The sequence below is a fragment of the Pan paniscus genome, chromosome 9 (assembly GCF_029289425.2).
Source record: "Pan paniscus chromosome 9, NHGRI_mPanPan1-v2.0_pri, whole genome shotgun sequence".
NCBI lineage: Eukaryota > Metazoa > Chordata > Mammalia > Primates > Hominidae > Pan > Pan paniscus.
The window spans coordinates 12837108-12848113 of record NC_073258.2 but is presented as its reverse complement, the minus strand read 5'-3'; the positions used below and the strand labels follow the sequence as shown (position 1 = coordinate 12848113).

Genomic DNA, 11006 nt, shown 5'->3' with positions numbered 1-11006 from the left:
GCGGCGAGGACACGTCCTTTGGCAGCTTGCTGCATAGTGTGCCACTCCCACATGGACAGAGCCAGAAACCCACTGGAGGAGTGTGTGTCCCTTGCGTCGGGTGAGCACAGAGCACAGACCAAGAGGGATGGGGCCGGGGGCAAGGAGAGCAGGAGGGAGCTTCTGGCAGCCACAGTAGAAACGGCAGCCCTGAATCTGTCTTCACGCCTATGTACAGAAACCATAAAATTCATTGTCCAAAATAGTATACTTTCTTTTTTTAAAATCGGCTTTAATGAGGTATAATTTACATATAATAAAATGCATCTATTTTAACTATATAGTACTATGAGTTTCTGCAAATGTATACATGGGTGATCCACCAGTGTCACCACTACCATGATCAAGATACACAATGTTGTCATTACCCCCCAAATGCCCCATATGCCCCACTGCAGTCACTCACCCCCACCACTGCCTGAGACAACTACTCATCTGTCTTCCATCACTACAAATTAGTTTTGCCATTCTAGAATTTCAAATAAATGGAATCATACAGCATGTACTTTTTTGTGTCTGGCTTCTTTCATTCTGGGCAATGTTTCGAGATTCATCCACACTGTGTATCAACACCAAACTGGCACGCTTCTTGTTTGTTTTTTAGCAAAGGGAAGTGCTCTGGATAGTCATGTCATGTCAGAAGAATGAATCAGAGCCCTTCAGGACAAATCAGGACAACAGTCACTCGATGTATATGGGCTGTTCCTGTCTTTCTCAGTAGATGAGCCTCTTTAGTCACCTCCACACTGCCTGCAGGATATCTGATGTAAAATTGCATGTGTATTCTGCAGATTAGGGCTTCACCATTACCTAAGTGCACTAGAATCCAAAAGGTTTGAAGGGTGCTAAATCCAATGCGCATCCCAAAAAATTTCAATACCACATTTGTTGTTTAAAAAAAGAAAATGCCGTTATAGTCTCTATATGATTTCAACTGGTATATATTTTTTAACAGGTGCAAAATTGTTTTTAACTTTTTATTACCAATCTGTACAAACAAATTTCCTGTTAATGATGATTATGGGTACAATGTACACTATTCAAGTGATAGTTACAGGAAAAGCCCAGACTCACCACTTTGCAATATATCCATGTAACAAAATGGCACTTGTACCCACTAAATCTATAAACATTTAAAAATTAGAAACAAATAAAATTTGAAAAAAGAATGAAGAAACCCTTAAAAATCTTGATCAGAAATTCCATGTAGCCATTTCAAGCCTAAAACTACATAAAAAAGACATGTTAATTTGAAGCAAGCTCATGTTTAATAATAAAATATTTACACGATTTTATTTAGAATATTATATAAGTTCGATATTTAATATTTTGTTTTGTATATGACTGTAATAATATAACATGAAGACAATGTGAATTTTTTTCACTAGCCCCCATGTAGGCGTTCCCAAATCCCCTTTAGCTGACCCCAGTGTGCCACGCGCATATTCTCACTTTCTAAGCGTGTTGTGAACAGGGAAGCATTAGTCAGCACTGCCCCCACACTATGGGAGAAGCCAGTACCCTGGGCTAGGACACATGTTTCTTGCTAAAGAGACCTCTCCTGCCCTCTAGTGATAATTTTTGTAGCTGGGTCTCAGAGGGAAAACAGTGATGTAATGAGTAATTAAATATACCTGTTTTATATTTGCAAAATTGCCATCCCTGTCATATGCATTATAGCTATCTTGGGTCCTGACAGATAAAAGCTTTCACAAGCATCCCTCTGTTGCTCCATGGTGCCTGGGAGGTCGAGCCTGTGGCTTCTCTTCCATGATTCCACCTCTCCTCTCTGCCCTCATCTTCTCCAACCCTGTGGCACGGCAAAGTCTCCACCATCCCCAGCCAGTGACACCACCCTTGCCATCACCTAGGACCAGTGGCCACTGAACCCCCTTCCCATCCTTACCAGATGCAAGGACTGTAGTGGTGGAGAGGGCAGCATGGGCCTGGGAAGCAAACACCTAATTGTTCATTGTACAACAATTTGTTATCAACCGACAAACTCCAGGCATTCAGAAAATTTGGGATTCCCTTGGCACACAGAGGGAAAGGGGGGCAGCTGTACCATAAACACTTCCCATACCCCCTTGTCTCTGTAGAAACCCAGCCTTTTATCCCCAAGCAGCAGCACTTAGCAAGTAGCCACACAAGAGGGAAGGTAAAATCACCATCCATCAACTAAAGGATGAAGTATCTGTTTGAGTTATCAGTATATAGTTACAGAAATGAAAGATACATGCATGAAAATTATATGAAAATTGGAATATATCAAAGTTGAGGATCACCTATGCAAACAACAAAAAAGTTGTTGAGAACAGCTGAATTTTCATCTGAAATGACAACTATAGAATATTTACTATTGAGGTAATTTCTATTCTATTGAGTAGAAATCCAGCAAACAACAATCTTTTTTTTTTTTTTTTTTGAGATGGAGTTTCGCTGTTTTCGCCCTGGCTAGAATGCAATGGTGAGATCTCGGCTCACTGCAACCTCCACCTTCCAGGTTCAAGCGATTCTCCTGCCTCAGCCTCCCAAGTAGCTGGGATTACGGGTGCCCACCACCATGCCCAATTAATTTTTGTATTTTTTGTAGAGACAAGGTTTCACCATTTTGGTCAGGCTGGTCTCGAACTCCTGACCTCAAGTGATCCACCCGCCTTGGCCTCCCAAAGTGCTGAGATTACAGGCATGAGCCACCAAGCCCAGCCACTAACTACAATTCTATATATAGTTGGCCCTCCATCTCCAAGAGTTCCATAGCCATGGATGCAACCAAGTGTGGATGGAAAATATTCGAAAAAAAAAGTGGCATCCATCCTAAACATATAAAGACTTTTATTCTCTTCATTATTTCCAAGAAATAGAGTTTAACAACAATTTACATAGTATTTACATTCTATAGGTATTATCAGTACAGTTAAGCATCCATTAACAATGGGGATATGGTCTGAGAGATGTGTCTTTAGGTGATTTGGTTGTGCAAACACCACAGAGTGTACTCACATAAACCTAGATTGTATAGCCTACCACATACCTAGGCTATATGGGATAGCCTGTCGCTCCTGGGCTACAAACCTATACAGTATGTTCTATACTGAATACTGTAGGCAACTGTAACACAATAGTAAGGATTTGTGTATTTAAACATATGTAAACAAAGAAAAGATACAGTAAAAATACAGTATAAAAGACTAAAAAATGAACAAATGGAGCTTGCAGGACTGGAAGTTGCTCTGGGTGAGTTAGTGAGTGATCAGTAAGTGAATGTGAAGGCCTAGGACATCACTGCACACTATCGTAGACTTCATAAATACTGTACAATGAGGCCACACTACATTTGTTTTAAACGTTTTTTCTTTCTTCAATAATAGATTAACCTTAACTTACTGTAACTTTTTTACTTTGTAAACTTGTTAATTTTTGCAAATTGTGACTCTTTTGTAATAACATTTAGCTTGAAATACATAGTATAGCTGTACAAAAATTCTTTATATCCTATTCTATGAGCTTTCATCTATTTTTTATAAACTTTTTTTTTACTCTTTAAAATTTTTAAACTTTAAACTTTTTTGTTAAAAACGAAGACACAAACACACACATTAGCCTAGGCCTGCACAGGGTCAGGATCATCCATATCACTGTCTTCCACCTCCACATCTTGTCCCACTGGAAGATCTTCAGGGGCAGTAACATGCACGGAGCTGTCATCTCCTATCCTAACAGTGTCCTCTTCTGGAATACCTCCTGGAGGACCTCCTGAGGCTATTTTATAGTTAACAATTTTTTATAAGTAGAAGGAGTACACTCTAAAGATAAAAAGTATAGTATAATATAGTAAACACACAAACCAGTAACATAGTCATTTATTATCTTGCCAAGTATTATGCACTGCACATAATTGTATGTGCTATACTTTTATGCAACTGGCAGTGCAGTAGGTTTGTTTACACTGGAAACAATGTGAATGGTTGTTTATCATCACAACATGTAAATGATGCATTGCACTATGACTTTATGAGGGCTACGATGTCACTAGGCAATAGTAATTTTTCAGCTCCATTTTAATCTCAGGGGACCCCATTGTATATGTAGCCCATCATTGACTTAATCATCATTGTGTGGCACATGACTGTAATTGAGAGATGATTAAAGTATACAGAGGATGTGCATAGGTTATATGCAAATACTGTGCCATTTTATACCAGGGACTTGAGCATCCTCAGATTTGGGTATCTGTGGGAGGTCCTGGAACCAATCCCCCACGGAAATCAAGGGACAATTGTACTACGTTCCAGTGTTCAGTTCCATTTAATCTTCATTCTGCTCTGCTACATTTTCAACCTCTGCAGGCCAAAAGCCCTGAATTCTCTGCCTAGCCCTCTTTTGTCCAAGTAGAGACCCAGAAGTCCATTTGGGGAAGAGCTGTCAAAAAGTTAAGTCATATGCAGGAGTGGCAGCTTGTACGGCTATGATGGACATCAGAGGGACACAGGATTTCTCTCGCCTTTATTTCTAAGTAGACCCCTTTCAGAAGCACCCTCCACCCCAGATGGGTTTTCCAAGTCCCAGTCCTGATGTCTAACTAATCCCTTTTCCCTGGACTATGTGAGCTGACTGGGCTACAGAGCTAGGCAGTAACCATCCAAATCTCCTCTTAGTCACAGATACATGTGGCACAAAAAGGCAGGTGCCTCGGTGTCCAGGTGGACAGGCTCTGTTCATACCTCATTTGGAATCAAAGAGCAGCTGTCTTGGGCCCCCAGGCTGTTGGTCTCTAGATCAGTGGGGCCCCCATTAGATCCCACACAAGATGGCAGTCATCAACAATTGAGCTCCACCGAGTTCCTGTGGGACTGAGGTCTGATGATTTCTTGAGGGCTCTTCCCCTATCACATTGATCTTTCTGAAGACGAATTTTATCATCGGTTATGTGTCAGGTAGGACTCTTCTGGTTGCAAGCGATTTTTTAAAAATTCTAACTGGCTTAAGCAAAAAAGGGCACATGAAACTAAAAAGGACCAGGGACAGCCAGCTTCAGGCAAAGCTTTACACTAGGCTCAAAGAATGACATTGCCCAGTGTAGCTGTGCCTCTGCTCTGCTCTGTCTCTGTTGGCTTCAATCTCAGACTTCACATCTATGGAAAAATGGCTACCAGCAATTCCAAGCTTCATCTTCCCAGATACATGTCCAATGGGAAAAGAACAAGTCTCTTCCCCAATGCTCAGGATCAATTCCTGGAATTCACTCAGAAAGACCACTCTTGGGCCATGTACCCGTCCCTGAACTAATCACCACAATCATAGTGATGGAACAGGATACATTCCCAACACATCCAAGCTGTGCTCTCCTCTAAAGTCTGGCCACCAAGGCAGCAGCAACCTCAAGTCCCAATTTCTGAGTCAAACCAACCTGCCCATGTCCACTTCCAGGTCTCAGCTTCTACAGAACTCTTTGTCCTCCCATCTTTTTTTTCCCGGGCTGTCCACCCAGAGGCTACCTCTCTGAGCCTGTTGGCCAGCTGGCCCTCCCTGGTTCTTGAAATAACCTACTCCTCGGTGCCCTCTCTTCCACCTCCAAGTTTAGGCCTGAACTCAGGAACTGGAAAATCGTCTTTCAAAACCCTGTCTGTTAGCACCAGGCAGCCAGAATTTCTAGAGAAAGACAGAGCTTCCCTGTGCTCAGATGCCCAGAGTGTGCCCCTGCCAGGGTGCCTGGCACAGGAGACCAGCTGGGGTTCCAGATGAGGCATGTGAAGAACTGGTAAGACAGAGGGCAGAACAAGAGCCATTCAGGAAACAAAACCTCTCATCCAGCTTCCTCCTAGATGGTACAGACTGTGAAGGGCCTTAGATACTGTGTCAAGGAGCTGAGACTTGAACCAACAGGAGGTGAAGAGTAGTCAAAAGGCTTGCTGGATGCGTGAATGGATGAATGAACACACAAACAAGTAACCTCAGCTCGGAGATGGAAAGTGACTTGCCCCATATCACATAGGAAGCAAGTGGCAGAAACAGGACCAAACTCCAGGCCTACCTGTGCCCATCCTAGGGCTCTAGGATGCCTCCATCTCAACAGGGCAGCCTGGGAACCCTGGAGATTGTCAGCCACTTCTCAGAGGCTCCAGACCTGGGCTTCTGAGCTTGGAGCAAAAGCAGAGTCCTGGGCATTAGAAATGTGGACACTGGGAAATTTTAGGAAGGCTCGAGCTGGTGCCTAAAGTTGAGGCTGGGGATTTCGAGTAAGACTGAATTCTCTGTGAGGTAGAAGAGTGGCAGAGGGAGCCTGCCTGAAGCTCAGCTGCTCTGGGAGAGTCCAGCCAGACCCCCAGAGGGCAGCCCATCCCTGACAAAGCCCAGAACTCAGCAGAAGGGGACCACGACTCCTGGGGAAGAGTTGCAGGGAGATAAGGGGTTCTATCTTTGGCTTCCAAAGGCCTTGCCAGTGTTCCTGCTGAGCCTGGCACTTTGCCCCAGGAAACAGAGCTGTAATTTAGAGACAGCAGGGACTGGGATCCAGGGTGGAGGGGAAGAAGCCTTCTGGCCCTTGGTTTAGGGGAGGCTGAAACTACTTTAGGGCAGGATAAGTCAGGATATCAGAGGTGAAGAAAGATCCAGAATTTTCATGAGAGCAAGAACTTTGCTGTCTGGCTCACCATTGTATCTCCAGTGCCTGGAACAAACCCTGACACATAATAGGTCCTCAATAAATATTTGTCGAATTAATAATGAACCCTTGCTGAGGGTGAGGGAGCAATTTTTCACTTCCTTTTGCTGCCCACAATTTCCTCTCTACTGGATCTCCAGCATATAGTAAAAAGTCTGTGTGGAGTCAAGTCAGCACATTTACAGTGGTTGGCTGAGGACTTTCTGTGCCCAGAGTGGCTGCACATCCCAACTAGAACAGTTCACCCTTAGCTCCATCAAACATATTTGATGGATACAAAAAGTATGAGGCTGGAAATCAAGAAATTTAGGTCCTAGGTACGGCCCACTGTTTATCAGTGACAGATGTGAAAAAACTTTCAGAACATCTTCACAATTAATTCTCCTCTTGTTATGCCCATTTCGTAGATGTGAAAACTAAGTTGAGGCTAGCACTAGATCACATAGCCTCGGAGTGGCAGAGCAAGCCTGACATCCCAGGAACTTGCAACTATCAGCAGCTTCTTTCCCCTCTCTGTGCCTGTTTTCTCACCTGCATTATTGAGGTTTCCAAAGACAGTCCCAGATCTCCTATGGTAGAGGCAGGAGGCGACTGTCCAAGCACCCCACCACGCCCACTAAAGGCTGGTCCAGCTTAAATGTACTGCGGAGAGGGGTCCACAGGGCAAGATCAGGCCACAGTGGGTGTCTGGGGCTGCTTGGGCCCAGCACGTCTGAGGCCATCATTTGTTTGGATCTTTCTATTACCTTTTCCTGGAACAGAGTAGAAGACTGGAAAGGACTTTTCAGGAGAAGTGAGAGGTGAGGTTAAAAAGGCAGGAAAGAAAGAAGAGGGAAAACAAAGGTAGAGAAAGATACACTAGTGGCAAACAGGTACAATAAAAGATAAATCAAAACCACAATGCAAATCAAAACCACAATGAGTGATCACCTCATACCTGTTAGGCTGGCTATTCTCAAAAAGACAAGAGATAACAAGGGTTGGCAAGGATGTAGATAAAAGGGAACCCTTGTATAATGTTGGTGAGAATGTAAATTGGTACAACCATTATGGACAACAGTATGGGGGTTCCTCAAAAAGTTACAAATAGAACTACTGTATGATCTGGCAATCCTACTTTTGGGTATATACCTAAAGGAAATGAAATCACCACCTTGTAAAGATAGCTGCACTCCCATGTTCATCGCAGCATTATTCAAAACTGCCAAGATATGAAAACAACCGAAGTGTCCATCAAGAGATAAATGGATAAAGAAATCATGATGTATATGTATAAATATATGTGTGTATATATATTTCTTTGTGTATATATAAACATATATATGTGTGTTATATATATTTATATATAAATGTAAACACACACAAATAAATATTATTCAGCCTTGAAAAGAAAGCAATCCTGCCATTTGTAACAACATAGATGAACCTGAAGGACATTATGCTGAGTAAAATAAACCAGACACAGAAAGAAAGAAAAACACTGCATGATTTCACTTACACATGAATCTTAAAAAAATTGAATACATAAAAACAGAAGAATGATGATTGATGGGAGGGACTGGACAGATGTAGGTCAAAGGGTTGAAAGATGTAGTTGTATAGGATGAATAAGACTAGAGATTCAACGGACAGCATGAGGACTATAGTTAATATTGTATTGCATACTGGAAATTTGCTAAGAGCATAGATTTTAGGTACTCTCACCAAAAAAAGAAAGAAAGGTAACTATGTGAGATAATGGATATGTCAGTTTCCTCGGCCATAGTAACTGCTTCGACTACTGATAGAAAGAAACTACTGATAGTTGCACAGCAACTTCCTGCCTATGTACATTATGCATACATATGTACATTATGCATACATATGTACATTATGCATACATATGTACATTAAAACATCATGTTGCATGTTTTAAGAAAGGAGGGAAAGTTAGCACTCCCCTTGACAATGATGGAAGAGACCCTGCAACCTGACAGCATGCATACAGTTAAGGCATCGCCACCTACTTCAAGGCAACTAACTATCCTTTTTAAAAACACAAAAGGTTTGGTTTGAGGGAGCTTCCTGGTAGCTGAACACCTGAAGGCTCCTGGAGGGTGGTGCATCCAGAGAGGGCATGGAGCCCCTCGCCTCTTCCCACATCTCTTGCCTTAGGTATCTATTCCATCCATCTGGCTGTTGTTCATCTGTATTCTTTGTAATATCCTTTATAATAAATTGGTAAACACTTTTTAAAATTATGTCCTACACTGGCTCCTTTGTAAACCCACTGGCAGGAGTGTCCCACTCAGGACCTAACAGTTCAATATCCATAGCAGGGCTGCAATCAGCTGTACCAGACTCAGGGGACCCATGGATGACAGACAAGCCTGTCCCCCAGGAAGTCCAGTCTCCTGGATGGGGGTGGGGGTAGCAGGCACACACAGTCACCAGCAATCCAGCCTGCAAAGTGCTTTGAGGAGGCAAGTCCAGGGGCTGTGAGAGCAGGGAGGAGGAAGTGACTGGCTCTGCTCTCGAGGTCACAGAAGGACGAGAGCCTGGGGCGTGACGCCAAGCATGTGTGGGAAGGAGGATGGAGTGTTCTAGCCCCAGGGAAGAGCATATACAGAGGCACTGGGCATGGTCACCCTGAGGAAGCAACTGTTCCTGTGGAATGCCCCTTAGTGATCTCAGCCTCCATCCTTCCCCTGATTTTGCTTAGCCTACCTTTGAGACTCTGCATGCCCTCAGCCTCTGACCTCTCCCAGTTCTCCTCCTGCAGGGGCCTACGGTCCGCCATGCACCCTCTGGCCTCCCTGACTTTCAGTCCTCTCTTCCCTGATCCAAATCATTTGCCCACGAGGACTTCAGGAGAGTGTCTTCCAAGAGAAGCCTGGCCACACTGCAGAGTCAGGCTGTCCATCTTCCAGGGAGCCTTCCTGTAGACCCTCATTCAACCCAGGTGTCTCCCCACTTCTCTGGCCAACAAGCTACCCCTCTTTTCTCCCCTGAGCCCCCAAAGCCTCTTTTGCCAAGCTCAGCATTTCCAGAATAGCCTCTCCCTGTAGCAACAGGCAGTGGTCATTTAGCTTCCACTCCCTCCATTTCTCTTCCTTCCACTCCAAATCCACACTGTCTCATCTCCCATTCTTTCCTCCTGACTCCCTCTCTCCAGCCTTACCCATCTCCTGTCCATGCTCCACCCAACTATGAGACAGGACTATCTGATACACAAAGTTGTCCATGTCACCCATGCTTAAAATGCTTTCTAACTCCCTATCATTCGCAGGGGTAAATCCAGACTCCTCAGATGGCATTTGAAGCCCCCCACACTCTCTCCAGGGGCATTCTGTACCTGTCCCTCACACACCCTAAGATCCAGCCCCTTCCTGCTTCTTGGCCTATCCCGACCTGCCCTGCATTTTATCACATCTGTCACATCCTGAAGCAGCTGCAAGGTTGAGAAAGGCTGGATGCTGGTGGTGACTCAAGACTGGAGGGAGAGGGATTAAGCATTGAGCGCTTCACCCACAGAATAGCAGTCTTGGCATTTTGGGGGTCACCTACCTTTTTTAGTGTCTGTTAGAAGCCATAGGTCCCCTTCCTAGAAAAATGAATATCATAATGTACCTAAGCACAAATTTTATACCACATTAATGTACCTAAACACAAATTTTATACCACATGTCTGGGAAGTTACAGATCTTTCCCTTGCAATCTGATATGGTTTGGCTGTGTTCCCCCCATCAAATCTCATCTTGAATTATGGTTTCTATAATCCCCATGTGTCATGAGAGGGACCAGGTGGAGATAATTGAATCATGGGGGCAGTTCCCCCATACTGTTCTTGTGATAATGAGTGAGTTCTCATGAGAGCTGATGGTTTTATAGGGAGCTTTTCTCCCTTTTGCTCGGCACTTCTCCTTGTTACTGCCATGTGAAGAAGGATGTGTTTGCTTCCCTTTCTGCCACAACTGTAAGTTTCCTGAGGCCTCCCCAGCCCTGCAGAAGTATGAGTCAATTAAACCTCTTTCCTTTATAAATGACCCAGTCTCGGGTATGCCCTTATAGTGGCGTGAGAACGGACTAATACACAGTCCATCCATGAACCCAGGTTTTAAAAGTCCTGCTCCAGAGAGCAAGCAGGAACTGTGGAAGCTGGCCTAGCCATGCCTTGCTGGTCCTTGTGCTACCAACATCCAGCATGGATCTGAAACTGAGTTGGTGTCCATAAGAACTTGTGGAACTGAGCTGAATTCAACAGAAGGCAGGAACTGCCTCAGAGAGAGAGGAGCCATGGGCTCAAGATACAAGGAGAGCTGAG

At 44.0% G+C, this 11006-nt stretch overlaps 1 non-coding gene across 1 annotated transcript; it reads left to right on the top strand.

Moving 5' to 3' along the window:
• Window positions 1-8609: 8609 nt before the first annotated feature.
• Window positions 8610-8735, top strand: LOC112441301 (U6atac minor spliceosomal RNA). The gene has a single exon (XR_003029237.1). It is a non-coding gene; the product is annotated as a U6atac minor spliceosomal RNA (small nuclear RNA).
• The last annotated feature ends 2271 nt before the right edge of the window (window positions 8736-11006 follow it).